Here is a 25594-nt window from a genome sequence, read left to right as displayed (position 1 = left end):
ATTGTTTCAATCTCTTGCAAGCCTCATGTTCTTTCTTACACGATGTGGAAAAATAAGGAGTATGTTTCCCAAATCACTTGAAATCCAGGAAAACGCACACTGCATCACTCTTGCTCAAACACGTTCTTTCTCCTAATGTGTTGAGAACTTTCAACAAACCAGAAACGAAGGGCATTTTGCAGTGAAATTCAGACGGGTGTGAACTAAAGGACATTTCTATTGGTTGCAGAGTGCAAAAGCATGATTGACTTCTTGTTCTCGATGAAAACCTTACATTTCCAAGTGACCTGAAGTAGGACTTTCACAAAAACATGTGTTTGCGTGTCTGTGGTGAAAGGAGCTCTAAGTTGTGTATTCAGTACTGGAGAGTCACACACACTACACAGGTTACACAGCGTTCTTAGAGCACCAGCATGCTTAAACCTGAAACTGCTACAAGGTGTGTGTAACATGCTGAATGAAGGCTTATCATTTCAAACAAAGAATCAGAAACCAAATTCCAGGTAGTGAAACGAGCATACCAGTATGGGAGATGTGCATGTGGACAGTTTCAAGCAGCAGCTCCTTGTGGACACTTGGAAACAGCGATGTAAAAACATTTCGTTCGAAGCAGGATTTGGCCAAAGTTGAAAGACCTTCCAACACCAACCCTAAAGAACTTAGCCAAACAATGAATGTTGCAATAAGCTCCTGTAGGAAAGGTGCTTCTATGACACAACCCCCGAGCAGGTAGCTACATTTTGCACAGTTCAAAATGCATATGAATTCCAGGATGAAAATGCACTCCAGAAGGATGAAATGCATGTTTCTCTCTGAAAGAACACTCAGCCACTATTCTTTTGCTTGCTTCTTCAAACTCTTTGTAGAAACGTGTGTTTTCTCTGTTGGAATACGTTTTGGGATGCAGTGTTTCAATCTCTTGCAAGCCTCATGTTCTTTCTTACATAATGTGGAAAAACGCGGATTATTTTTCCAAAATCACTTGAAATTCAGGAAAACGCACCCTACATAACTCTTGCCCAAACACGTCTTTCTCCTAAAGCATAGAGAACATTCAAGAAACCAGAAAAGAAGGGTATTTTGCAGTGATATTCATACGGGTACGTTCAAAAGGACATTTCTCTTGGTTGCAGAGTGCAAAAGCATGATTGACTTCATGTTCTCAATAAAACCCTTACTTTTCCAAGTGACCTGAAGTAGGACTTTTACAAAAACATGTGATTGCGTGTCTCTGGTGACAGGAGCTCTAAGCTGTGTATTCAGTGCTGGAGAGTGACACACTCTACATAGGTTACACAGCGTTCTGAGAGCACCAACATGCTTCAAACTGAAACTGGTACAAGGTGTGTGTAGCATGCTGAATGAAGGCTTGTCATTTCAAAGAAAGAAGAGGAAACCAAAATCCAGGTAGTGAAACGAGCACACCAGTATGGGAGATGTGCATGTGGACAGTTTCAAGCAGCAGCTCTTTCTGGACACTTCGAAACAGCGCTGTGAAAAAATTTGGTACGAAGCGGAATTTGGCCAGAGTTGAAAGACCTTCCAAAACCAACCCTAGAGAACTTAGCCAAACAATGAATGTTGCAATAAGCTCCTGCAGGAAAGGTGCTTCCTTGACACAACCCCCGAGCGGGTAGCTACATTCTGCACAGTAAAAAATGCATATGAATTCCTGGCTGAAAACTCACTCCAGAAGGAAGAAATGCGTGTGTTTCTCTCTGAAAGAACACTCAGCCACTATTCTTTTGCTTGCTCCTTTAAAGTCTTTGTAGAAACATTTGTTTTCACTGCTGGAATACGTTGTGGGATGCATTGTTTCAATCTCTTGCAAACCTCATGTTCTTTCTTAGACGATGTGGAAAAATAAGGAGTATGTTTCCCAAGTCACTTGCAATCCAGAAAAACGCAAACGGCATTACCCTTGCTCCAACACGCTCTTTCTCCTAATGCGTTGAGAACATTCAAGAAAGCAGAAAGGAAGAGCATTTTGCAGTCAAATTCAGACGGGCATGTACAAAAAGCCATTTCTTTCGGTTGCAGAGTGCAAAAGCATGATTGACTGCACGTTCTCAATGAAACCCTTACTTTTCCAAGTAACCTGAATTATGACTTTCCCAAAAAGATGTGTTTGCGTGTCTGTGGCAAAAGGAGCTCTAAGTTTTGTAATCAGTGCTGAAGATTGACACACTCTACACAGGTTACTCAGCTTTTTGAGAGCACCAGCATGCTTCAAACTGAAACTGCTACAAGGTGTGTGTAGCATGCTGAATGAAGGCTTGTCTTTTCAAAGAAAGAAGAGGAAACCAAAATCCAGGTAGTGAAACGAGCACACCGGTATCGGAGATGTGCATGTGGACAGTTTCAAGCAGCAGCTCTTTCTGGACACTTGGAAACAGCTTGTGAAAAAATTTCATACAGAGTGGGATTTGGCCAAAGTTGAAAGACCTTCCAAAACCAACCCTAAAGAACTTACCTAAACAATGAATGTTGCAATAAGCTCCTGCAGGAAAGGTGCTTCTATGACACAACTCCCGAGCAGGTAGCTACATTCTGCACAGTACAAAATGCATATGAATTCCAGGCTGAAAACTCACTCCCGGAGGGTGAAATGGATGTTTCTCTCTGAAAGAACACTCAGCCACTATTCTTTTGCTTGCTCCTTCAAAGTCTTTGTAGAAACGTGTGTTTTCACTGTTGGAATACGTTATGGGATGCATTGTTTCAATCTCTTGCAAGCCTCATGTTGTTTCTTAGACAATGTGGAAAAACTCGGATTATGTTTCCCAAATCCCTTGAAATCCAGGAAAACGCACCCGGCTAAACTCTTGCTCAAACACGTTCTTTCACCTATTACATTGAGAACATTCAAGAAAGCAGAAAAGAAGGGCATTTTGCAGTGAATTTTAGCCGGCCATGTACAAAAAGCCATTTCTATCGGTTGCAGAGTGCAAAAGTATGATTGACTTCATGTTCTCGATGAAACCCTTACATTTCCAAGTTACCTGAGTTAGGACTTTCCCAAAAAGATGTGTTTGCGTGTCTGTGGCGACAGGAGCTCTAAGTTGTGTATTCAGTGCTGGAGAGTGACACACTCTACACAGCTTACACAGCGTTCTTAGAGCACCAACATGCTTAAAACTGAAACTCCTACAAGGTGTGTGTAGCATGCTGAATGAAGGCTTGTCATTTCAAAGAAAGAAGAGGAAACCAAAATCCAGGTAGTGAAACCAGCACACCAGTATGGGAGATGTGCATGTGGACAGTTTCAAGCAGCAGCTGTTTGTGGACACTTGGAAACAGCGCTGTGAAAAAATTTTGTACAAAGGGAGATTTGGCCAAAGTTGAAAGACCTTCCAACACCAACCCTAAAGAGCTTAGCCAAACAATGAATGTTGCAATAAGCTCCTGCAGGAAAGGTGCTTCTATGACACAACCCCCTAGCAGGTAGCTACATTCTGCACAGTACAAAATGCATATGAATTCCAGGCTGAAAACTCACTCCAGAAGGATGAAATGCATGTGTTTCTCTCTGAAAGAACACTCAGCCACTATCCTTTTGCTTGCTCCTTCAAAGTCTTTGTAGAATCGTGTGTTTTCACTGCTGGAATACGTTGTGGGATGCATTGTTTCAATCTCTTGCAAGCCTCATGTGCAGCCATGTATGTTGTTTCTTAGAAAATTTCGAAAAACGCGGATTATGTTTCCCAAATCACTTGAAATCCAGGAAAACGCACAGGTCATCACTCTTGCTCAAACACGCTCTTTCACCTAATGCATTGAGAAGATGCAAGAAAGCAGAAAGACGGGCATTTTTCCGTGAAATTCAGATGGGCAATTACAAAAAGCCATTTCTATCGGTTGCAGAGTGGAAAAGCATGATTGACTTCATGTTCTCGATGAAACCATCACATAATGAATATATGCCAAAACATGTTGAAACACTCCCCAGCCGATTTGGTGAGATAAATCTATTGATTTACTGCCAAAAGTGAGACCTGGTGACAATGCTTGCAAACGGATTACAGAAACCCCCGTCAGCCTCGGAGAGGGCTGCTGCCAAGTACCAGACTTGTTCAGTTCCAGGTTCTATGGCCTGCATGACTCCTTGCAGGAGAGGATTGGATGCTTGGTATTACCTCAAGTGGATTATATTAAATAAAATTTTCCACTTTCAACCCTGTGTGGATTTCTCTAGGACTCACTTCTGATAGATTTTTTTAAAGTTAGTTTTTTCATAACATTTTAAAAATATATGTTTTTAAATTGTTTAGAATAATTTTTTTAAATATATATTTTTATGTGTTTTAGAGGGAGAGGGAGGGAAAGGGAGAGAGAGAGAGAAACATCAATGAGAAAGAGACATCCATCGGCTGCCTTCTGCATGCAGCCTACTTGAGATGGAGCCTGCAACCTGGGCATGTGCCCTGACTGAGAATCAAACTGGCGACCTCTCGGTGCATGGGACAGCACTCACCCAACTGAGCCACACCGGCCAGTGCTAAAGTTCGTTTTATAGCCAAACTAGTCCCAAAGAGATTTCACATAAGGTAAGAATTAATTAGTTGCTATTCATTTGCCAATTTGCTTAGTTTGTAAAAATGTTTATAAACAGCATAATTCTCCAACCTCATTAGGCTCTCCATAAAATCCATATAAATATTAAAAATGTTAAGTTGTAAGCATGATAGAAACAGGTGGCAGCTTTTCTAGTAATTATTGGGATACCTTCTTCTCACAGTTGATATAGACTTACTTACATCAAGCTAATCAGGGAACACTTCAATTTTTGGATTTGGAATAATTTGTAGTGTATAACTTTATAATGCAATTGATCTGACTGGACTCACGCAGTGCCTTACACATAGGAGACATGTAAGGAAATTGTTGAAAGCATACCTATATATTCCTGATGACAACGAGTTGTCTCTATGTGATTCATCAGGTATTGTCTGAAGGCTTAAAAGAGTTTTCCCCAAGTAACTCACTGTCAGAATTCAACTTCAAATTCTTAACACCTGTGACAGGTACAATGAAAGCTTCACTCAGATGTTTCTGAGACTAATTAAAAAGAGGATACTTCTTACCCTGGCCAATGTGGCTCAGTTGGTTGGAGGGTCATCCTGTCCACCAAAGGGTCAGAGGTTCAACTCCCGTCAGGGCACGTACCCAGACTGCAGGTTAGAGCCCCAGTAGGGGCATGTACAGGAGGCAACTGGTCGATGTCTCTTTCACACATTGATGTTTCTCTCTCCCTCTCCCTTCCTCTCTCTCTAAAGCCAATTTTAAAAAGTATAAAGTTGAATCTTGAACGTATATTAAAACCAACTAAAATGCTTTGAAAAGCCCTTATGCCCAGGCCCATCTCAAATCGACTGGACTCTCTGAGGACAGGGCCTAGTCAGTGATGTTATCTGAAAGCTCCCCAGGTGATTCTAGGAGCTACCAGAGCTAAGAAGCAGTGAATTTAACCTGGCAACAAAGAGACCACAATCAATCATATTTCTCCCCAACGAATCCCATCCTTTCCCCATCGCCCCCACTCTCCACACATACCCCAAGAATGCTCTAAGGAAACATGGGGTGTGTGGCCTTGAGCCTCCCGGTAATGGCGCTGCTGGAAGCGCAGGAGCCGGTCCCTGGGATGCCACAGGGCTGATCTGACAGCTGCATACCAGGTATCATTGCCTAAGACTCCTGCTCTCACTGCCCAGTCTCTGTTGCAACATCAATGGGAAACCCCTGTCCCTGGGCACTTGTCCTCATTTACAGAACTCTCAGGAGGTTACGGTGAGAATTATCAGCATGGTATCACAGCCCAACAGTCTTCACCTGTTCCCTTAACCATGGGATTGGAATTACGTGTTCTGTGTATCCTGGGGAGTGACAGTTTATTTTTCTCTTTTGACCTTAAGTAAGCTTCTCCCAGTCCTTGTATTCGGAGTTGATCGTGTCCCAGGTGTGTCGCTACAGAGCAGGTGGCGAGCAGTTGTAAGACCACCGCCGTGGGTCTCCTGGGACCGAGCAATTAGACGATGCAGGAGAACGCTGTAGCTCACAGATTACACCCAGTTTCAGAAAAGCAAATACCTGAGCGCCCACCTTGTGGCAAACACTGGGTGCGTACACACAAACGTACCCACAGGTAGGACGTCTGTCCTATGCACAGCTGTATGTCCCCTTAAGTGACTGGTACCTTTCCCACTTTGTTCCTATTTAATCTCTTCATTGACTAATTTATCTCATCATTTTCAAATAAAATTGGGGGTAAGGAGAGGAAAAACAATAGCAAGACCTTCTTGAAGGGGACTTGTAAGTCTTTTGCACTATAAATGCAAGTGGATTTAAAATGAAAACCCCCTTTGATGTGTCAAGACCTTATTCAGGAAACGCTAACATCCTAGATGTCGATTGGTAATACACGCCTCCCCGGAATTCTAGAAACAAACGGGGTTCCAGTCAGCTAAGCGATATCAGGTATTATATCCGAGTTGCAAACTTTTAAAAAGGCAAAGCGACAGGCTTTACGTCCTACCTCATTGCCCCTTCTCGTCTCACCCAGTGGCAAACAGAAGGAAAAGCAAGGAAGGCGGCCACGGTTCAGAAACACTGTTTGAAAACCAGAGAAAGAGCTTTGCTTGACCTTTAAAGCACAAATAGAAAATAGTAAATCTCCTTCCCTCTCCCCGGCGTCCTCCAAGCAAAGCACTAGCAGCAAAGCCCATGTAACGTTTTACAAAGACTCGAGGACAAGGCAGGGCGGCTGAGTAAGAGGGCTGAGCTGCGTGTTCTGCCCGTGTTGGCTTAGCTCTGGTTCTGGGAACAGGTTCCCCAGTCCAGCCTCGCGGGCACCCTCGGAGGCCAGGGCGGGGCTGGAGGGCATCAGATGAGGCTGGCCTAGGTGCAGCGGCATCAGATGACCTCGCTGACGTCATGCTCTGGCCCTGCGGCGCCGTCCTGCGGGCGGGCGAGCAAGAGCTTGCGCAGCTCCTGGCGGGAGCCGTCCTGCAGCCAGGCGTCCATGAGCGGGTTGTAGCCGACCGAGCTCAGGGCGAGCCAGTGGCCGAGCAGCTGCTCCACCCGAGGGCGCAGGGGTCGATGGCGCTTGGGCGGAGGTCCCGCAGCAGGTTGGAGACGTGCAGCGGCCGCAGCAGGTGGCGAGCACCACCGCGGCCACCACCGGGAGGCAGAAGGGGCGGCGGCGGCGCGGTCCCAGCCGGCCTGGCTCGGGTCACGCAGCCCGGCCCCGCGCGGTTTCGCAGCTTCACCGATGCTCGGACGTAAGACGGAGGATGCCCAGCAGGGGAGCAGGTGGTGACGAGCACCAGCCCCCAAGGTAGAGCTGGCGCTGGCGCTCCTGGGGCCCCAGAACTGCTCGCAGAGGCGCACGGGGTGCGGCTGGAGCTCGACGTGGTGGGTGTGCGGGGCGGCGGGCAGCGCCAGCACCGCGGACAGCGCCCAGGTGCCCAGCACCGCGGACAGCGCCCAGGTGCCCAGCACCGCGGACAGCGCCCAGGTGCCCAGCCCCGCGCGGGGCGCAGCGGGTGCACCGGCGCGACGTGGCGGTCCACGGAGAAGGCGGTGAGCGTGAACACCGACACGTACACGGTGACGGGCCGCAGGGAGAAGACCAGGCGGCACAGGCCCCGCCGGACCCCCAGCCACGCGGCTCGAGGCCTAGGCCAGCGCGAGCGCACGCAGGCCGTGCAGTGCGCACGTCGGGCAAGGCCCGGCTGCCGGCGAGAAAGTCGGTGACGCTGTGCAGCCGGCGCACGCGCGGGATCGCCGGCACCAGCAGGCAGTTGCCCTCCAGCCCCGCGGTCACCACGACGCTGTGGAGCAGCAGGATCGGCCCCTTCAGCCCATGCACCAGCTGCAGGCTCTGGAACGGAGGGCGCCCTGGGCGCCGGGCCAGCCGCCGACCCATTGCCACCGGGGCCCCTGCGCTCTGGTTCGCTGGGGTTGAGGCCACCGGGGAAGTTCAGAGAATAAGTCAGGGACCAGGGGCTCCTGAGAAGGCAGGGAAGCCACGGCTACCTTCCAAAGAGAATCAAAGTCCATAAATTCTCATGTTCTATCTACCCCTCCTACCCAACCGCTCCCTCCCCAGTTACCCAAATACTCCCTTTGGAGTAACTGGCCAAGATAAATAACAATTTAAAGTGCTGCCTTCCCACCTCTGCAAAAATAAATCGGTGCGTGGTTATGCACGCACAGGTTATTTAAACGCCTTCTAACCCATTTAGAGCTCTCAGTGGGCGCAGGCTAGACCCAGGGGCGCGCTCCTACCTGGCGAGTGCGACTTGGCGGACGGAGAGCGGTCGAGGGAGGGAGAGGCGCGATCTGCCCCCTGGCGTGCTCCGCCCGCGACTGCGGTGCCGGCTTCTCGCTTTTCCGCGGGAGCTGAACAGATGCCGGAGTTGCCAGCGGGCTCGCAGCTTTGAGGGGGGCCGGGAGCCCCCCCTGCCGCGCCCCCACTCCAGCGCCCTTGTATGGAAAATGGGGGCGGAGCGCACACCACCAGGCTCGGCGCTTAGACAACTGGGGAGAAGGGCGAGTGACAGAAGGACGGAAACGGCAAGGGAAGGAGGGGTGGACAAGCTTGGGCGGCAGAGACGCGACTGCAGGAGCTGCTGCGCCCCGGGGGAGTTCCGCTCCGGGGGGGGGCGGACGAGGGGAGCGTGGGGCGGGAAGCGCCCGGTCTCTCGGGACCTGGTGCAGTGTCAGAGGGAAGGGGCTGGAGGAGCGGGGTGGGGACTGAGATGCACCACGGGTGTGGGGAGAGCGAGGGCCCGTCCTTAAGCGCTGGATCCTGCGCAGAGCCCAGGCTGGGGGTAGAGAGTAGCGTGGGGGCTCCTGCAGGGATTTGAAATGGGGAGCCCTGAGCTCCCCGCAGACCTGCGGGCCCTCGCCCTCCCGGGACCCCGAGCGCTCCCCCGGCTGCGGCTCCGCCCAGCCCAGGACGGTTCAGCACCGCGGACAGCTCCCGGGCCGGGCTTCCGGAGCCCGGTGCTGCGGGGGGTTCCGACCCCTCTCTGGGCGCGAAGCATTGGGAAAAGGGGCCAGCCCGGTTCCTGGGGCTGCGGCTCCCCCAGCCCAGGGGTCAGCACCGCGGACAGCTCCCGGGCCGGGCTTCGGGAGCCCGGTGCTGCGGGGGGTTCCGACCCCTCTCTGGGCGCGAAGCATTGGGAAAAGGGGCCAGCCCGGTTCCTGGGGCTGCGGCTCCCCCCAGCCCAGGGGTCAGCACCGCGGACAGCTCCCGGGCCGGGCTTCGGGAGCCCGGTGCTGCGGGGGGTTCCGACCCCTCTCTGGGCGCGAAGCATTGGGAAAAGGGGCCAGCCCGGTTCCTGGGGCTGCGGCTGCGCCTCCAAGCGCAGCAGGTGGAGTGCAGGCCAGTGAGCAGGGGCCCCTGGGCGTCGGAGGGTGTGACTCTGTCCCCTCTCTAGGTCAGAAAACACAGCCCTCACGCCAGCCACACTGCACAGACACCTTAACACCCGGCCCCCCTTTCCCCAACAGCCCTTCCCGCTCTTTCTCAGCCGCCAGGCCCTGTCCCTCATCTGCGTGGCTCTCCCAGGGCAGAATCTAAGTTCCTGGGCCCGGACCCTACCCTCTCCCCTGGTACGAACACCCCCCAGGCCTCCTCACCTCATTTTAGAGTGAAATATGTCCATACTAGTAATTGCAGGATTTCCACTTGGAAAACAGAAGTAACAAACGTTTGAGAAGCTTAAAAGTTACATAAAATTTTAGTTGTATTAAGTGGTCCTTGAAATGCAAATTAGCCTGGACCACAGTGGGAGGGGAAGGGAGGGGAGGGGAGGGGAGGGGAGGGGAGGGAAGGGGAGGGGAGGGGAGGGGAGGGGACTTTGTAACCTCCCTTCTGTGGGCAAAAAGGGGCCCCATACTAAACCTGACAACTCAGCACAGGCCTGCAAGGCAAACCCTACAAACTCAGAGACTGCAAGTAATTGCATAGCGTGGCCTGCACAGGGAAATTCCTAACTGAAAGTGGATTATGGCGGGCAGTCACACCCCAGGTCGGTAGCTTCCTTTACAAAGATGAATCGTTACCTTAAATTAGCCCTTCAATTGTCTTTTTGCATCAAAGATAACATACCTTTAAAATATGAAAGTAATCTCTTTTTCCAGACCCCTGAGGGCCCAGACCACACCAGAGGGCTTGACCACGGAACCCCTCATTGCTATCTTGTCTCCCGAATACACCTCTAAGTGCTGTAAGTGTTCATTGGTAACTGTCCCACTCCCACCAATGTAAAAGAAGCAGGCGTCTCTCCATTCTACTCTTTATCCAACCCTAGAGATTTCCCAGCTTTGCTTTCTCCCTGGTCCCTAATATACCACCAGTGGACTTCATGTAACCCTCTTATGTCTCCTCCTTTGATTGTAATGTATAAAATAAACTGCCATTCTCTGGAGCATTTTCTCAATCCTTTGAGATTTTGCTTCCTAGCTATTGTCCTCTGGAGCATTTTCTCAATCTTTTGAGATTTTGCTTCCTACCTATTGTCATCAGTTTGGCTCAGATAAACCCATAAAAATTCTCTACAGGTTTAGATGTTTCTTACTCGACACTCCTCTGAAGCTATCTCACCCCCTCACATCTTACTGCCTTTTTCCAGAGGGCGGAGCTCCCTCGCCCCTCTCCAGCAAGCCCTTGTTCTTTGTCTTCTGGATGCAGATATCTCTGTTAGGGCTGATAGAAGTAAAATTATTTCACCCTCCAAATTCAAATGATTCACTCATAGAGGAGGAAAAGTCAACACTGGAACAAAAGCAATCAATTTTATGTACCTGTATCCATTCTAAACCCACGCCCTCCAAGTTATAATCAATTTAGCTAAAGCCCCAAAAAAACTAGCTTCCAAATATATAAGAAATGTAGCAGCCCCTCATACCAGGGTTTCTCACCCTCCACACTAGTGACATGGGGGGCAGGGTAATTCTGTCATGTGGGGCTGTCCTGTGCATTGTAGAATGTTTAGCAGCATCCCTGGCCTCTACCCTCTAGATGCCAGGAGTGCACATACCCAATTGTGACAACCAAAAATGTTTCTAAAAATTGCCAAGTATCCCCCTGAGGGTGAGAGTGGGGGGCCAAATCACCCCTGGCTGAGAACCAGTGCCTTACACCAATTCAGCACTCTTAAAGTTCACAAAGTCGCCTGGCCAGCGTGGCTCAGCGGTTGAGCATCAACCTATGACCCAGGAGGTCACAGTTCGATTCCCGGTCAGGGCACATGCCTGGGTTTCGGGTTCCGATCCCCAGCAGGGGGCGTGCAGGAGTCAGCTGGTCAATGACTCTCTCTCATCGATGTTTCTATCTCTCTCCCTCTCCCGTCCTCTCTCTGAAATCAATAAAAACATATATTTTTTAAAAGTTCACAAAGTCCTCTGCTTGAAAGCGCTACCAGCCTTCACAGTCAGCTCTCTTCAGACATCTGAACCCCAGAATTGTATTTCCAAAAACCCTGCATTTACCAGGTTGCCTACTCATCGCTTCCTGAAAGAGCGGCGGGGAAAATGGGAAAAGATGATGTTTAAGAAAACCCTAAGATAAGCCCAAGCTGACTGCCAAACAGAGGCGATCACTGGGCCCAAAGCCCAAAGCCCAAGTAAGGAACAGACACAGCTCTTGAGCTTGTGTAGGGGCTCCGCCATCACTCAATGTGGGCCTTGGGCATTTTATTCTGCAAGAACCCCCGTTTTGGAGAATATAAGAAATTCATAAAAATACCCACCTCTGGAGGATGTTGAGAAGATCCCATATGTGATGGAACTGCACATAGTGGCACCTAGTAATGGCGACCACTCTTGGATGCTCCTTTGTCCTGCCTTATGTCACTGTCTCTTGTCAAGAGGCTTTCAGGGGAGCAATTCCCTAAACCCTTCCACTTGAACATTCCTCCAGAAGATTGTCTGTGGTGAGGAGAGTTCACCGTTTTTCGGTCTAAATGCTCTCCTTCGGTATATTACTGTTTACCAGTCATGCAATGCCCTGGGTGAGATACTGTGTAAAAAATCAAGGACAGAAAACAACAACCAAACATTATTGGCTGGAAATGTGCACTTCAGCGAGTAAGAAGGAAGCCCACGTGGGTCACTGTGAGGTAGGCCCATGGAAAATGCCCCTGCCACCACCTGCTGTGAAAGGGCGCATTAACGACCACTGGGAAATTTACTAATTGCCTTAGCAAATCAGAATTGTGTTTACCCTTATAGAGCATATTTATTTTAATTCACAAGAGTCGTTAAAGTATTCATAACATTTTCTACTCAACTGTATCAACACTGCACATGTTGTTTAAATGTGACTCCTTCCTATGCTTATGTAGAACATACACAACAATTTAGAGCCATTATGAATCTCTATGAGTGTTCAGGTGGCAGGAAATGACTGAAAAGTGAGTGCTCTAATCATCAGAATGTTCTACAGGCTGCGGCTTTGTGTGAGGAACCCACCTCCCTCTTTCCCCAGCCCTGCTTTTCCCAGGGTGGGGCTCGCGGTGATTCCTGCATCCCTGTCAGGTCCTGGGGTGGAGTAACTAGGCAGGCTTGCTGCATGGCACAGCTCCCTTCTCCTCCTTTCTGTGGTTTAATTTTGAAATGCATGCCTTTAATAATATCCCAAGTGGTCCATGAGTGATGCTCACAGTGTGGCCTGTTTTGATAGGATTAGCCAGGGCTGAGGGGAGACCCAGGCTGGCTGAGTTGCTTCCCCCCACCCCCAAAACTCTAGGGCAGCTTTAGTCCCTGACCTTGGCCTATCCAGGGCCTCTCGCCACAGGCAGCCTCATTGCATACATCCCTGGGTCTCACCGCATTCCTCTTCAGGACCCAGCCAGGTCACATTCTGTACCCCCCAAAAAAGCACTAAGAGACACAAGGCTTGACCAATCGACTCAATTCAAGATCTTAGCACATTCTATTTTTTAAATTTTGATTGGATTCTTGTCGATGCTCAGACATGAGCAGCAGGGATGGCATATCTCAGCTTAGTCTATCAGGAGTAGAAAATATAAATAAATAAATGATTAAATAAATAAATAAATAAAACAAAACAAAACACTCGAAAGCCATTTCTATAACATTCTTTTCCAAAGGCAGGCAATTTGCTTTCCTATTTTTGATTCCAATCCTGTTTCATAATCAACTGGAAATGGCTTTTATGGCTGGTTACAATCATCTTGTGTTTGCATTAGGGCATTTAGCAGTAAGGGCTCTTTGTGGTCACATCTAGATAGAAAACTGGACCTTGTAGAAGCCCCTCATTCCGGTTGCCTCCTGACCAAACACAGAGACGGACCCAAACCACGTCTCTCTAGGTCCCCCCTCTGAGTTGTTCTCTAGACACCATTCTGGTGCTACTGTCTTGTGAGCTAGGGCCTCTTCCTGTTTAGTTTTTAACAAAATGCAAAACTGGAATGGTCCTTGTGTTTTCCCAGTGATTTACACGTGTGTGTACGTGCACGACATCCAGGGACGGCAGTTTGACAGTTCAGATGTCTAGGAAGGTGTGATCTCCCTGTGCTTTTTCTTAGCTAGTGGGCCTTTGTCACCAGGGAAACAGCCCAGCGTTCACCCTTGAGGACACCGAGAGCAGTGTCTCTGCAGAGGGCGAATAACGGATTGTATGCCTCTCGTCCACTGTGGCTCAAAGGCCACCTATGTCAGCATCACTTCTGGTGCTTATTTTAAAAACTGCAGATTGATGGACCACAAGACAGACCTATTAAATCAGCACTGCTGAAAGCGAGAGCTGGGGAAATGAAAATCTCACAGGCACTGTGGGTTGTTCTGATGCGTACTCAAGTGTGAGGACCGTGTCCTACAGTCTGCCACTAGGCCCCACCGTGACTGAGATGCAGCCACCAAACCCAGCCTGGCCTGCCACCAGAGGAGCCACACTGGGTCTCAGCCCGTCCCCTGCCCTTACATGATAAATATGGGAAGACAGTTGTACTGTAGGAGCTCAGTGCTTTTCCTATATTCTGCCTTTTCAAGTTATTTTTAGTGACATAAATAGCACATGAACACACCCTCCATCTCAGTCCCTCTCTCAGAGGTTGCACTTGTCCTTTCCCTGTGTGTTAACATATATATGCCTGAAGCCACAGAAAAGTAGTATTGATGGACATTTAGGTTGTTTGCAACTTTTTGCTATTATAGGCTTTACCAAAATAAAGATGTTCCAGATATAGGTCGTCAAAGACTATAAACTTCCAGCCCTAAGATGACCAATTCTAGGGATCTAACGGACAGCATGGTGATCATGGTTAATAATACTGTATTATATACTTGAAAGTTGCTTAAGAGTGTGGATCTGAAATGTTCTCACCACAAATAAAATAAATGGTAGTTATGTGGTATGACGGAGGTGCTATGGTGGGAATCATTTTGCAATATACAAGTGTGTCAAATCAACACCTCACAATTATACAATATGTCAATTATATCTCAATAAATCTGTAGCAAAAGATCCATATGCTATTCCAGTATTTGGATTAAGAGTGAGGCATATATATTATCAGTGGTGATGTTTCCAGTGACCATAACATTCTAATGCTGCTCAATAGTCATCTATTTTGCAAAAACTCAGGATTCAAATTCAGAAAAATAAAAATAAAATAAACACGTTTCCATATGCCTCTTTGGGGAGGATATCTCAGGGGTCCATTCAGCAAAGAGAAATTTCTGAGTCACAAGATGTGGCCCAATTCACACTGCAGGGGACTCTCTTTGCTGAATGAATTGTAAGAGCTCATTACATCGGCGTGAGTGCTTATGATGGTCAGGTGAGTGTGGATGGGAACACTGCTCTTGAGCCAAGCAGCATTCTTCATGGATGTTGGGACTGGCCGCCACGGCCCCCCAACTGGGTCTTCCCTGCTGTGGCCTAAGGGCTCCAATCCCGGGAGCACCACGCTGTTCTTCACTAGTCCGAAAAAGCCACTCGGGGGACCAGAGGGGAAGGACACAGCCTTTATTACTTACTTATTAAGACCTGATGAGTAAGTTACTGCACCAGGCCAGGGTCAGAGAGGGGCTTAACCAGCAGAGGGGGGAGGGGGAGCCATGGACAAAGAGCCTGGTGAGGCTTGTTCTCTGTCAAGGACGTGGGAAGGCACCTGGGTCTGCACTGCTCTGCCCCTTGTGGCCCGCTGGCCAGGTGGACTCCACCCCACCGACTGGAAGGGACATCGGGCTACCTCCTCATCTGACCCCACACCTGCCTGTCCCCCTTCCTCCCGGTGGGCACACTTGTCCAGAGCTCCACGGGCACAGCAGACCGCCACTGTCCTCACAGAGCTCAGTGCCAACCAGGGCCTCATGGCAGCTGCTGGGAAGGATGAATTCTCATGGGCTGGGAGCGGCACTGGCTCACCCGGAACGCCCTGTATAAAGTGTGTGTGTCAGGCAGACACTGCTTTCCACCTGGAGAGGGACCTCTGTTTTAATGTTTTTAAAATTAGGTGCCGGCCGGTGACTTCACTTAAGCTCATAATCCCATGGTTAATAAAATGTCTGAGGCCAAAATCTAAGCCACCCGCCCCCTGGGTCAGGTGGAGTCTTTGGGAGAGGCCGGGACCTCGCCAGCCGGGGCGTTGCAGGAGTGAGCTGGGGTGAGGAGGGGGCAGCGGCAAGAGGCCCTGGGGAGCCACTGACGTTCCCAGGCCTGCAAAGCCGGGGTGCTGTAGGAGTGAGCTGGGGTGAGGAGGGGCAGCGGCAAGGGGCCCTGGGGAGCCACTGACGTTCCCAGGCCTGCAATCAGGGCCCCGGGGCAAATTCCCACGCCGACAGCCACAGCCCAGGCACCAGAGCAAGCCCTGTCCAGCTCAGGACCTCTGTTCTTCATCTGTAAACAGGTTGGGGGGCCAGCGGGAGGGAGCATCCTGAAGGTCTCTACAAGCTCTGACAGTTCAGGAGTCCAAGACTGATCCCGAGAGAGTCAACTATCTACACACCTGCATGACGTCAGTTTCTGCACACACCGGATGACGTCAGTTTCTGCACCCACCTGGATGACGTCAGTTTCTGCACACACTGGATGACGTCAGTTTCTGCACACACTGGATGACGTCAGTTTCTGCACACACCTGGATGAAGTCAGTTTCTGCACACACCTGGATGACATCAGTTTCTGCACACACCTGGATGACGTCAGTTTCTGCACCCACCTGGATGACGTCAGTTTCTGCACACACCGGATGACGTCAGTTTCTGCACACACTGGATGACGTCAGTTTCTGCACACACCTGGATGAAGTCAGTTTCTGCACACACCTGGATGACATCAGTTTCTGCACACACCTGGATGACATCAGTTTCTGCACCCACCTGGATGACGTCAGTTTCTGCACCCACCTGGATGACGTCAGTTTCTGCACACACCTGGATGACGTCAGTTTCTGCACCCACCTGGATGACGTCAGTTTCTGCACACACCTGGATGACGTCAGTTTCTGCACACACCGGATGACGTCAGTTTCTGCACCCACCTGGATGACATCAGTTTCTGCACCCACCGGATGACGTCAGTTTCTGCACCCACCGGATGACATCAGTTTCTGCACACACTGGATAACATCAGTTTCTGCACCCACCTGGATGCATTACCTATCCACACACCTGCCTGGCAACACCTGTCTGCTTAATAAAAGGCGGCCCCTGTTCTATCTGATGCACCTGCCATCCTTTAAGCCTGGCTTTGGTTTTTCTCTCCAGGGGCTGGCCTTCTGACACATCTAGGAAGTAACCTTGGGCCCGTGGGTTCACGCTTCGCTAAGGGAAGGATCCCTGGGGGAAATAATTCAGTCCACGTGTGCTCTCCCCAAGGATTCTGCTCTCAAGCTTTAAACAGCACGAGCAAAGTCGGCCTGTGTAATTGCTGGCAGGCTTCGGAGTTCAGTAAGTTGGCTTTTGTTCGATTCCTATGATTCACCAGATCCATTCAAAACAGTTCATCTCGCCCTTGGGGCCTTTTCCAGCCATGCGAACACCCTGCTGGCTCTATGAGGCTTTTGCAGGCAAGACTTAAAAACCTTGTACTAGTCTGTTTACTATTCCCCCAGCTACTTTCCTTTCATATCACAAATTTCAAAAACATAATTAAAGGCTGCAGTGGGGTTTCTTTTTTTACATCAAACCCACAAAATTAAACATAGCTAGAGAGCTCCCTGAGATGTTTCTTATGCAATATGTTCATAGACAACAACCAAAAAGGACACACACAGGACACAAGGCAACAAGGTGTTTTCCTAGGAAATGTATGGTCGTAAATAAAATGCTTAAGCTGCTGACAATCCTGGTGACGTATTAGGCCTTGAGACTGTCTTGATTTCATGTCTTCATTTTATTTTTTCAATTCTATTTACTGCCTATCAAAAATGGATTTAAATGTTTCAGGGACTTGCTACTCAAAGCTCGGTCCTCCGGCTGGCAGCATCGGCCTTGGGGGGAGTTTGTTAGAAATCAGAATCGCGCCCAGCCGGGCGTGGCTCAGCGGTTGAGAGTCGACCTAGGATCCAGGCGATCAGGGTTCGATTCCCGGTCAAGGCACATATCCAGGTTGCGGGCTCGATCCCCAGCAGGAGGCTTGCAGGAGGCAGCCAATCAATGACTCTCTCATCATTGATGTTTCTCTCTCTCTCTCTCCCTCTCCTTTCCTCTCTCTGAAATCAATAAAAAAATATTTTTTAAAAAAAAGAAATCAGAATCACTGCCCTACCCCAGACCTCAGGAACCACAATCTATATTTTAACAAGATCCCGTGGCCACAGCCGGGCTTTGGGCGCCCTCAGCACTAAGGGAAGTTCAGCACAGCTTTCCTGTTGGACAAAGTGACCTCTTCTCTCCCTCCTGTGAACCTCTGGCAAACCCCATACCTTCACGGGGGCATTTGGCTTTCGATATTGGGGGGAGGTTGGCTGAATTCAGAAATTGCTGAGTCTGTGCCCAATTTAGAAAATATCCAAAGTAATAAATAATTGATTTTTCCTGTACTCAGAAACTACAATGTTATATCTACAGGGAAACAGGAACATCTTTCAGGGTCAAAAGAGCTGGTGTATTTTTACACATTTCCTTCACATTCGTCCACATCTAGACTGTCTATTGAGATTTTGAGAGATGCAAATTAAAATTACACTGAGATAAAACAAAAGAGCGCTGAGTCTGGCACCCAGCTGGGCATGGGGCGAGAGCAGGGCTATTCCCGGGACCCGGTCCTCTCAGGCTGGACCCCAGGCGTCAGAAGCAGCCTGATCCTTTCGTTCAGGGGAAGGGTGTCACTCCCAGGCCACCAGGCCACCGGAGGCTGCTCCGCTCGCAGAGCTCAGCTGTGGGTTCCATCCAGGGCGCCCAGGCTCTTCCTGAGGCCCGGGGACGGCCGGGCGCAGAACTTGAGGGCAAAGGGGGTTTTTACAGGTGAGGAGACCCAGGCCGGGGGAGTGAGGGGCCGGGGCACCTGCTCCTCAGCACAGCGAGGCCTGGCCCGGGTCTCGGGGACTCTCTGCTTCTTCCTCCGGGCGGGGGTGTTTTGGGACCCCGATGACCACCTGAAAGAGCAACAGGCTCCACCTGCGTCCCCAGCCCCTGCGCACATGTCTCTTCATCCAGGACAGGGGACCAGGCGGCTGCACACACGGGGACGGGGACAGGGGACCAGGCTGCACACACGGGGACGGGGACAGAGGACCAGGAGGCTGCACACACGGGGACGGGGACAGGGGACCAGGCGGCTGCACACACGGGGACGGGGACAGAGGACCAGGCTGCACACACGGGGACGGGGACAGGGGACCAGGCTGCACACACGGGGACGGGGACAGGGGACCAGGCTGCACACACGGGGACGGGGACAGGGGACCAGGCTGCACACACGGGGACGGGGACAGGGGACCAGGCTGCACACACGGGGATGGGGACAGAGGACCAGGCGGCTGCACACACGGGACGGGGACAGGGGACCAGGCTGCACACACGGGGACGGGGACAGAGGACCAGGTGGCTGCACACACGGGGATGGGGACAGGGGACCAGGCTGCACACACGGGACGGGGACAGGGGACCAGGCTGCACACACGGGGACGGGGACAGGGGACCAGGCTGCACACACGGGACGGGGACAGGGGACCAGGCTGCACACACGGGGACGGGGACAGGGGACCAGGCGGCTGCACACACGGGACGGGGACAGGGGACCAGGCGGCTGCACACACGGGGACGGGGACAGGGGACCAGGCGGCTGCACACACGGGACGGGGACAGGGGACCAGGCTGCACACACGGGGACGGGGACAGGGGACCAGGCTGCACACACGGGGACGGGGACAGGGGACCAGGGCGGCTCCGGGCAGCAGGCCGCCGAGAGGTTTCCCCGGAGACGAGCGAGACGCGCTGTGTCTGCGCCACCGGCTCGCGCGGGGCGGCCCGGGACCCTGCAGGCGGAGCACGGACTCGCGGGAGGAGCACTGACCTGTGCGCCGTCCGTGCGCCTTCTGCCTTTTCCTTCGAAGTGGCCCGGCGGCTGCAGCAGACACCCGTGGGGGGGTCGGACCCGGAGCCCAGGGCGGGGGCCTGGCCGCCCTGAGGCCCGTGGGGAGCGGGCGCTGGGCAGGGGGGGCCTGGGCCGGGGGTGGTCTCGGGCAGCCCCTCCCCCCGCCACCCCCACGGCCACCGCCACGGCCACCTCCACAGCCACCGCCACGGCCACCTCCACGGCCACCTCCACGGCCACCGCCACGGCCACCGCCACGGCCACCCCCACGGCCACCTCCACGGCCACCGCCACAGCCACCCCCACGGCCACCGCCACGGCCACCGCCACGGCCACCCCCACGGCCACCGCCACGGCCACCCCCACGGCCACCCCCACGGCCACCGCCACGGCCACCCCCACGGCCACCGCCACGGCCACCGCCACGGCCACCCCCACCGCCACCGCCACGGCCACCCCCACGGCCACCCCCACCGCCACCCCCACGGCCACCCCGACGGCCACCCCCACCGCCACCCCGACGGCCACCGCCACCGCCACCCCCACGGCCACCCCCACCGCCACCCCCACCGCCACCCCCACGGCCATTCCCACGGCCACCCCCACCGCCACCCCCACGGCCACCCCCACCGCCACCCCCACGGCCACCCCCACGGCCACCCCCACGGCCACCCCCACGGCCACCCCCACCGCCACCCCCACGGCCACCCCCACGGCCACCCCCACCGCCACCCCCACGGCCACCCCCACGGCCACCCCCACGGCCACCCCCACGGCCACCCCCACGGCCACCCCCACCGCCACCCCCACGGCCACCGCCACCGCCACCCCCACCGCCACCCCCACGGCCACCCCCACGGCCACCCTCACCGCCACCCCCACGGCCACCCCCACGGCCACCTCCACGGCCACCGCCACGGCCACCCCCACGGCCACCTCCACCCCCACTGACACCCCCACTGACACCCTCACTGACACCCCCACGGCCACCCCCACGGCCACCCCCACTGAAACCCCCACTGACACCCCCACGGCCACCCCCACTGAAACCCCCACTGACACCCCCACAGCCACCCCTACTGCCACCCCCACTGACACCCCCACGGCCACCCCCACGGCCACCCCCACTGACACCCCCACTGCCACCCCCACTGCCACCCCCACGGCCACCCCCACTGACACCCCCACTGACACCCCCACTGCCACCCCCACTGCCACCCCCACGGCCACCCCCACTGACACCCCCACCGCCACCCCCACCGCCACCCCCACGGCCACCGCAGCAGCCTCGGGCGGCCTGAACGCTCCCTCCTCTGAATTCATGCTGGGAGGGCGGCCTCGCTTTCTGTTTTCTGCCGCCTAAGCCTCCGGCCTGCCCCGGTCAATTATTCCCGTGCCCCAGCCAGGCCTGGTGTCCGCAGCTGCCCTCCCTGAGCTCAGTCACTCAAATCGCAAACGCCAACCGCCCGAGCCAGGCGGGTTCCGCGCCAGCGCCAGGGACGGGAATCGGGGAATGGAGGGTGCACCCGGTCTCACCGCCGCCCCTCAAACACGACTGCTCCCCAAGCTCAGATCTCATGGAGGACACAAGGCGGCCTGGGGGAAGGAAGACTGAGACCCGGTACGCTCGGGAATAAGCTCGTAGAGGTCAAAGCACAGGTTCGAGGGCACTGAGGGGACTGGCTGGGCGCCCAGAGGTGGTCGTCCAGAAGGCTTCATGGCCGGGGTGGGGTGGGGTGGGGGTGGAGACCTTTCAAAACCACTGCCCGTGAAGGTCTGTGGTGGGAGCAGCATGCCAGGCAGGGGCTAAGGTCAGGGGCCCAAATGTTCTGACCACTCCTGGCTGTGTGATGCTGGGTGAGTCACCTACCTCTCTGAGCCTGTTTCCTCTAAAATCAGGTTCGTAACAGTCCTCACTTTCTGGTGCTCCTGGGGGTCTAGATCACATACCCCATGCAATGGGCTCCATGCAGATCCCTGCACACGGTCAGCCCTCGGCAAACACTTGCACCATCTCAGCCCTTCCCAGCTCTTCTCAGTGCTCCCGGCATTCCTTGCCTTGCTTCCACCTCGCAGCAGCCTTGAGAAATAAGTGAGAGTGTCATGCCCATTTTACAGACTTAGAAGCTGAGGCTCAGAGAAATCGGGTAATTTCCTGAAGATTCTATGGCTGAAGGGGCAGAGCCCGGATGCACACCCCGGACCATCGGCCTCCTTGCCCCCTTCCTCCTCGTGAGGACACCAGACATCAGGGTGTTGGGTGCTTCTAAGGACACTGAAAAGCTTCTGAGCTTACAAAGCAGCTCACCTGGCACAAATAGAGGCACATTTAATTCCTTCCTAAAGTGGGAGACCAAAAGCTCTCATGCTACACATACAGCTTGGGGTTAACAGTGTGGCTTATGGAGCCAGTCTGCTGGGTTCAAACCCAGTCTCCACTACTAACTTGATATGTGATTATGGGCTGTGGCCTCTGTTTTCCTGTCTCTAAAATAGAAAAAGTAATAAGAATGAATGACCAAAGTGCTTAGAATAGCACCTGGGCCCTGGCCAATGTGGCTCAGTTGGTTGGAGCATCATCATGTGCACTGAAAGGCCACAGGTTCAATTTCTGGTCAGAGCACCTTCCCAGGTTGCTGGTTCGATCCCCATGTGTGCAGGAGGGAGCCAATCGATGTTTCTCTCTCCCTCTCCCTTCCTCTTCTTCTAAAATCAATAAAAACATATTTAAATTTAAAAAAAGAAAAGAAAGAATAGCACCTGGCACAGAGGAAGTGCTCAGTAAACATTAGCTGTGACCATCCACATTTTACAGACGAGGAACCTGAGTGCTGAGGGGCAGAGGCTGGAAGCTCAGAGTCTCGGATTCTTTCCACCCTCCCTTAAGGGCCCAGCGTCTGCGGGGAAACCAGACCCACCAGCTTAGGCATCTCAGGCCCCATGTCAGCCGCCTGCCTCAGCACTCAGCCCCCTCCATCTGACTCATTCCATGCATAATTCCTCCAACCGCCATGGGATCCTTTGTAAAATATTAAATAGATGCATTTTTTATTTCCTGAAACTTTGTCACTTTTTAGCACACAATCAAGAATTTAAGGCTCCAGGGTGAGGAGCAATGTAATTATGATGAAGATTAAAACAGTATTTAAAGGCTAATTGTGCCGTCAGCAACAAAAGTAAAAATGAAATACGCAGGTGGAGAGCACATTTGGATTCGAGACTATGATGGGAAGTGCTTTCAAGTTCAAGTGCAAACACTGTCTGGAAACATAATATGTTTCCCTTTTCTATGGTGAAATAAAAATCTAATTAAGTCACAGAATTTGCCATGGAGAGCCCCGACAAAGGCAGGTGTGATTTAATAAATAGGGGAATGAGCAGGTGCGGTGATCACACACACAGATTCAAGCCATCGAGATACGCTGCTGCAAGATTTACAGAAAAGTGGGAGCAAGCACATCCTACGAATTTTAGAACGATCACCAAACTATATAAAAGTACCTGACGCTTCCTAAGCATTTAAAACATCAGTGGTGCAAACTCTCATTTTCAAACAGTGTCAGGTCTCAGGCCTTTTCTTCCCACTCAAAGATAAGGGCTTGGAACTCAAGGATGGAGCCTGATCTCTAGTTTTTAAGGGCCCCAGGTCTGGGTAGAGAATCTTTTCCCCAGGCGAGGGGCAAGTTTCTTGGGAAAGGAGTGAGGGTGTTCATCGGCTGCAAGCCCAGCTTGAACTCGCAGTCAGGTAGTTATTAAGAAAATGAACACAAATTTAGACAATTAACGGTGATTATGATGGGCAGTATAGGGTGTGAGTTTAAGAAGGTGGCTGTTCCATCAAAGCAGACACAAGGCAAACTAGTGTGTATGTGACAAGGAGGCGTTCAAGACCAAGTTGAAGGCACTGAGGTCATTTGGATTAAAGAAACAAAAAATAGCTGTTAACAAGACTTAGGGGGCACAGAAAGGGAGACCGAGGGGCCCAAGAAAATATATTCCTAAGATTATCTTGAATATGAGGGTTCTTACAAATATATTTTTCATTAACATATTACTATTCAAAATTAGAATGTATAGCAAGCAGAATTCTTTCTACTCAAGAATACTCTGCGCGTATCCTTTTCTTGAATATATTTTTGAGTGGGTTAATTACATTCAATGAATATGTCATCTTAAGGCTATAGTCTTATGCACGTTCCCATGAATATATTCATGCTTCCCCATCTTCCCTCCTTCCCTCTGGGCCTCCCCTCTCTCTCGCCCTCCCCGTGGGTCTCTGGCTTCGGCAACAGGGAGAGCAAAGATAAACTGAGCATTCCCTAAAATACGTCTATGAAGACAAAGGGAAAACCAGTAAGTTAAAACTACCCAGTTTTATTTTACTTTTTTTTTTAGTTAATGTGGTGAGTTGACAATGGCCATTGAGCAAATTGATCTGATGTGAATTAGCCTGGCGGCAGGTGATGGGGAAAGGGTGGGAAGCTGTGAGGTGTCAGCTGGCTGCAAGTCCAGTACCAACTTACTGTGCCAGTTGGTATCAGGGAAATTAGAAATTAGTCCGTGGCCCTGATCATTTTAAAGTCAAAGATATTCTGGGTTGGGTTGGGTTTTGTTTTTCACTCCCTCTCTTGGAGCACAGCTGATCTCAACACTTTTATACAACATCACTTATACAACAAGAAATGGTCTGTTTGGTTTAAACCTTCGCAGACGTGATTCCCACTGGGCTGCAGGGGAAGCAGCTGTTTCTGTCCGCTGGGCTGATAAGGCCCTTCGTCTTGGGGAAAAAAGAGGCAACTCTCTTAGATCCAAATCACTGGGCTTTTCAAGGCAAATGCTAATGCTGCCCTTTGGAAGCCTCGGAACACAGGTGACCTTCTTGGGTAACAACCTCCTCCCTCTTTGTCCGTTATTTCGTCTGCACAGGGATATGCTCGGATAGGACAGGGCCTTGGGGGCCTGTGGAATCAACTTATAAAGCTCACTATGAAGGCAGAACCTATCGCAGGGCCGTGGGGATCTGAACGCAGAGAAAAGAGAAGAGACGACGGCATATGCATGGTTTCTAGTTTGGAAGACAGGACGCTGGGGTTCCCAAAGGCTGGAGGAGGGATGCCGGTTGGTACCGTCTTATTTCACTATTATTGTATCCCCCACGTTCAGCACCATGATAAGCACCTAGTAGATGCTTGATACAGGTTTTGGCTGATTCAATAAGCGAATGAAACTGAAGTCAGGATGTGCTCTCAGAGAAAGTAAGGAATAAATCGGGGGTCAAAAGCTCTTTTCCCTCAGGGGCCCTATTAGTCGGGGTTCAGTTGCAGGTAATAGTAACTACTCTAGCTGGTTTAAGCAGAAATGAATTTAGTTCCAGGAACTAGGTGCTTACAGAGTCGTTGGAAGGGATGGAGGAATAAAAAATGTCTAGGCTGAGAAGAAATTCAAGTTAAAAAACAAAAACAAAAACAGCCTGGCCGGGCGTGGCTCAGCGGTTGAGCATCGACCTAGGATCCAGGCGATCGGGGTTTGATTCCCGGTCAGGGCACATGCCCGGGTTGCAGGCTCGATCAATGACTCTCTCATCATTGATGTTTCTATCTCTCTCTCTCTCCCTCTCCCTTCCTCTCTCTGAAATAAATAAAGATATATTTAAATAAATAAATAAATAAAATTTAAAAACAAAAACAAAATAAAAACCAAACAGACTGGCCCACCGAGGGAAGGAGGCTGCTCTTCTGTAATCAGGGAACCGAGTGAGAAGCCAGCGCTGGCTCAGGGGCCACAGCTCTGGTGGGCGGGGGTCAAGATGGTGCCCCTGGAACTGCGGCTCCGGGGCCGCTCTGTGCCGCTGGAGCCCCCCCAGCCAAACAGGTGCAGCAACCCTGCCCCGCTTACCTCGGTTCTGAATTCAAGTCCCGGCAAGTGGATCTGATGGTGATGAGTGCAAGTGTTTACCCTGGAGCCAGGCCGGCAGGGAGTCTGGGAAATGCACAGACGAGTGCTCCCTCTATAAACCAGTCACCTAAAAGCCGTGGCTTCTCAGATTCTCCGTGCGGTCTCACCCCAGATGGAAATTAA

The 25594-nt window shown here is 51.8% G+C and overlaps 1 pseudogene across 1 annotated transcript; it reads right to left on the bottom strand.

The window, feature by feature from the left end:
* Positions 1 to 1915: 1915 nt before the first annotated feature.
* On the bottom strand, positions 1916 to 22458 carry LOC308563606 (prolactin-releasing peptide receptor-like; annotated as a pseudogene). The gene is made up of 5 exons: positions 22435 to 22458; positions 21113 to 21292; positions 19496 to 19792; positions 6928 to 8034; positions 1916 to 1943 (listed from the first exon to the last, which is right to left on the bottom strand). The product of its transcript is annotated as a prolactin-releasing peptide receptor-like (transcript).
* Between the last annotated feature and the right edge of the window lie 3136 nt (positions 22459 to 25594).

Source organism: Miniopterus schreibersii (genome assembly GCF_964146895.1).
Source record: "Miniopterus schreibersii genome assembly, chromosome: 11".
In the NCBI taxonomy this organism is placed as follows: Eukaryota; Metazoa; Chordata; class Mammalia; order Chiroptera; family Miniopteridae; genus Miniopterus; species Miniopterus schreibersii.
This window is presented reverse-complemented; position numbering and strand designations above follow the sequence as displayed.